Source organism: Pelecanus crispus, chromosome 2 (assembly GCF_030463565.1).
Source record: "Pelecanus crispus isolate bPelCri1 chromosome 2, bPelCri1.pri, whole genome shotgun sequence".
In the NCBI taxonomy this organism is placed as follows: Eukaryota; Metazoa; Chordata; class Aves; order Pelecaniformes; family Pelecanidae; genus Pelecanus; species Pelecanus crispus.
In genome coordinates, this window is record NC_134644.1 from 160391290 (window position 1) to 160395918 (window position 4629).

A 4629-nucleotide genomic window follows, 5' to 3' on the forward strand; every position below is an offset into this window, starting at 1 on the left:
AAAGGCCAGAAGGGAGTGTGATGGTCGCTGTCTAGCCTAGGCTCCTGTATGTTGCAAGCACAGAGTTTCTCCAAACACTATTTACATCATGCCTAAGTGCTGGTAGACCAAGCAAAGGTGAAACTAACCCTTTTGGCCCCCTATCCTCATTTGGCCAAGGCCCACCATCCCCAGAGGACTCAAGGAACAATTAACAGTGAGAGGTGTCCCTGGGTCTCCATGAATCCTTCTGCTCCACTCGTGAATGGGCTTGAGCTGGGATTTTGCTTGGATCCCAGGGCAAGCTGAAGATACTGTACCTGCAGTCCCCACAGCCTGAGTCTGTCCACAGCCAGATTCAGACAACCAAACTGACTACACACCCAGGAACCACGCGTGGCTAAAATGCCACAGCCTGGCAACCCCCTGCTAACACCACAGCTTTGAAGAAGGCAGTGCAGGACTGGCCCCAAACTCTCGTTGCCTCTCTTTGCTGTTTCCTGGCCTCTGCCACCTTCCCCTAACGCTCATCCACTTCCATAGTGGCTTCACTCCAGAGGCAGAAACACTGAACTGTGACAAACAACTGAATTCATTCATTTCTTGTCACATATTTTTCCTTAGAAATGAAACTAATAGACAGTGTGGGAGGGGAGGTCCATCTCCTACTTAAATTCCTGGGTGAAGTTTGCTAACCTTGAGTCAGATATGCTGAGACCCATCACACTTCCCCCTAGTAGGAGACAAAAACCCCAAAGAGTCTGAAGTCTGATGCTACAAATATGGCCAGCCAGAGTGAGATTTTGAAATTCTTGTCAGCTTCATTTCAAGCAGTTAAGATCTAGTGTTATTGTGGTTTGAAGGTAAATTTCACAGTGAACATCCTTAAATTAATTTGGATGTGAATTTAGACATAGAGTTACACACACCTATTTTTAAGGACAAGGATATTGATCTTGGCAAGGCAATAAATTCCAGTAATATCTCTCGGCAGAATAAAGCCAAGACAATTCAAACCCGTTTATTTTTTGTCTTCACAACATTTTGCCAAAACCATCATTTTGTTGGCCACATAATTCTGATTTATATTCAACAAGAGTAGTAAAAAGCTTTTATAGAGGAGAAAGCCAGAGTGACATTTTCCTATAAATCACAATGATTTTTACTGCCACAAAATCCCGCGGCTCGACTTCAAATACAACTGTGCTGTAAACTGCGTGGATGAAGCTGCATTCCTTCTGAATGAGAACCATGTTTCCCTCTCTCAGTGAGTGACTCCACATTCCTATCAGTCTCTAGCAGATAATAACAATATCCAAACAAAAGCAGTTCTCAGAGCTGGTAGAGCAGCGATGGGAAAACATGTTCAAAGTGGGTGCCACTCTATAGCATATCATTCTTTAAAAAAAAAAAATAAATAAAAGGAGATAGGCAAGGTGCACACTGGACAGTAAGATCTTTTTCTCACATTTCTGTTGGTTGCAATTTTGGGGGGTAAATTTTCCTGCCAGTAGAGTATGGAAGAATATAATTAGAACCAGAGCAATACTTAACTACTGACCTGGAACACAGTACTCCTGAGATTCTATGTAATCCTCAAGGCACTTTAATCAGGTAAAGGGAATTGGGAAACACCTATATTCACTTCTTAAACTAACAAAGAAAAATGCAACAAGGACTGTTGAAATTAAAATGTGTTATATACTGTTAGGCATTTATTTCCCAAGAAGGGCTGATATTTCTGTTCCACAGTCCTTTCATTTTCTTGTTTGGGAACCGTCCCCACCAAAGCCAAGTGTATGTAGTAGGGTCAAGGATGCAGTGTTCTGACCTGACTCTAGATTAGATCAGTCAAAGGTCCATCCGCTAGGCTCAGGAGATGCTCCTACTGTGCCAAAATCTCACTGACAGCTGTGATGAGCCTGCAGCCATATCCAAAACACAACCTGAAAATGATTTTATTGCAGTCCATCACGTAACCTTTATTTCCTAACTCTACACACGTCACCTGAACTCAGGTGACAAGGGTTCCTGCTCCTAGATTATGTTTTTCTCAGGACTCCGACTCACTTCTAACGCCATACGTTCAGCCTCCGAGGCCATATGTTCAGCCTGGCCGTGACTGCATTCTGTGCCAGGATGAGACCTGGGTACACATGTCCATCCCCCCACCTCACTTCCAGGATGCGGAAGCCAAAGTTCCCAGGCTGGAATAGAAGCAGCAGCTTCACCCTCCCTCCGCACCAGGAGTCCAGGACCGCACGAACGGCAGCCTCGCCCCAGAGCTGCGGGCAAACGTAGTTTTATCACTGATCTCCTCTGCTTGCTTTTTTCCCCCAAAGGCAGAGGTTCTGGGCCAGCTGGGCTCATGGGATCACACAAATGGCATCATTTACTAACTGGTATGATAAGTGAAAATGTGAATTAAAAGACACAAGTATAAGAAGGCAAAGAATAACCACATTTTTAGTGACAATTTGAAAGCCACTTACATGGTTGATGGCGCATGGATCGTGATTATTTTTCGGTCTACAGGATGGCAGTCCTGAATCTGCTCTTCAGTACAGCACACTTTCCATCCCAGCCTCTCTCTGGCACACAGTGTCAGATGGAAATGGGAATTGTGTGGGAATCCAAGCTCAGGATCCTCTGAAAAACTCTGTGTGAATGGAAGAAGGTTCAGATTTAAATCTCTAGTTGTAGACAACTTTGGGGTAGGGAGGAAATGCACTTATACGATAGTGCTAATAAAAATATAACAGCTGGAAACTGCTGGCATGTGTAGAAAGTTGTTCTTCCACAGCTCTTTAAAAAAAGAGCTACTTTTCCTGCTCATGCAAAGAGTATCATTGCTATAGATAAGCAGAGATAGGAGGCTTTTTATGATTCGCACCTCAGTATGAAATAATATTCTCCTTTCCCTTTTCAAAGAATTCCTTTTCCACTTCTATGACTATAAATGCATCAAAATCATTAAAATCCTGCAGACTAAACCACCCTTGTGGGGGCCAAGAAAAGAAACCTGTCTGCTGTAGAGCTATGGACAGTGGGCTGGCAGGATGGCCAGATGAAAAAAGCACAGCTACCTCAGTCACTGGTGGAGCATACACTGAGCTTTCCATGCAGCACTTCTATTTCCAGTTGCTTTTAAAGAAATAGCAAGTTACAAAATTTTAACTAATTATGGTAGTCATGGAGGAATGTGAAAAGGTTCAGGATAAGCTTGTATAGACCTGCTGAAGTGGCTGCTTCTCACCCCTCAGACAAGTGTTGCACGGTTTTCAGCCAGCTTTTCTCCCTCGAGGCTATTCTGGAGGCCAGGTCAGAAGATAATAATGCTCCTCTGTACCTTAAAAAGACAGCAGCAAAATCAGTGGACTGGATCATATTGCCTTTACCTCCACTTAGTAAAATCAACCCTTCTTGAGGGCCCTTCTGTAATCCAGATGGCCAAATTGGGATGGCTTGAGACAGTATGGCAAGGGTTGGAGCTATGACAGAGCCCTGTGGGGTACCCAGCCCCTTCCCTCACAGGTGAAATTTTGGCTTCCCTCAAGTCCTGTTGATTTCAGAGAGGTTTTCTTTCCTTGGCACCCTTTCCCACAATGCCCATTGCAAGCTGCTTGCCCTCGCCTGCTGAGAGCTTGGGATCTGCCCTCACTCCTACAGCTTTTTGAATCATAGAATCATAGAATTGTTTAGGTTGGAAAAGACCTTTAAGATCATCCAGTCCAACCATTAACCTAACACTACCAAGTCCACCACTAAGCCAGTTAAGGGTAGAGTAGTAATTTCATGTTTCCTGGCTTGGTGGCTGGATTATTTTTTAATGAAAGTAAAAACTAGGAATCAATAAGGTTGGAAAGGATCTCTAAGATCATCAGTCCAACTGTCAACCTAACACCACCATGCCTACTAAACCATGTCCCAAAGTGCTACGTCTACACGTTTTTTAACACCTCCGGTGATGTCTTTCTGTGAAGATATTTTTTGTAAAATCCAATCTAAACCTCCTCTAAAAGCAATCATCCCATTGCTACTTGGGAGAAGAGACCAACACCCACCTTGCTACAACCTCCCCTCAGCCTCCTCTTCTCCAGGCTAAACAACCCCAGCTTCCTCAGCCTCTCCTCATAAGGCCTGTGCTCCAGACCCTTTTTCACCAGCTTCGTTGCCCTTCTCTGGACACATTCCAGCACCTCAATGCCTTTCTTGTAGTGAGAGGCCCAAAACTGAAGGTGGTATGCAAGGCGCAGCCTCGTTAGCTGGCCTTGCTATTCCCAGCACAGCAATGCGCCCAACGTGGGGCTCGAACCCACGACCCTGGGATTAAGAGTCCCATGCTCTACCGACTGAGCTAGCCGGGCACGTGCAGAGGGTGCCCCTCAGGGCGCATCCGGTGCACCTAAAAAGGGGACAAATTTGGATTGCTTTTCTTTCGAAACAGTCATGATAGTGTTATGTCTACTGATTTTTTCTTAACATCCTGAAGTACTTCTGATTAAATAAGTCTTGCTCAAAATAATTTTCTTTCCTTCCACCCTGCACTACCTGTAAAGACAGCAAAAGTCAGGCCAGCATTAGGATACTGAACACAGAGTTCTGTCAGCAAAACAAAGGTCCTCTTCCCCCGCAGGCGGTCTGGAAGCA

At 44.7% G+C, this 4629-nt stretch overlaps 1 non-coding gene across 1 annotated transcript; it reads right to left on the minus strand.

Moving 5' to 3' along the window:
* Window positions 1–4273: 4273 nt before the first annotated feature.
* TRNAK-CUU (transfer RNA lysine (anticodon CUU)) lies at window positions 4274–4346 on the minus strand. The gene has a single exon. It is a non-coding gene; the product is annotated as a tRNA-Lys (tRNA).
* Between the last annotated feature and the right edge of the window lie 283 nt (window positions 4347–4629).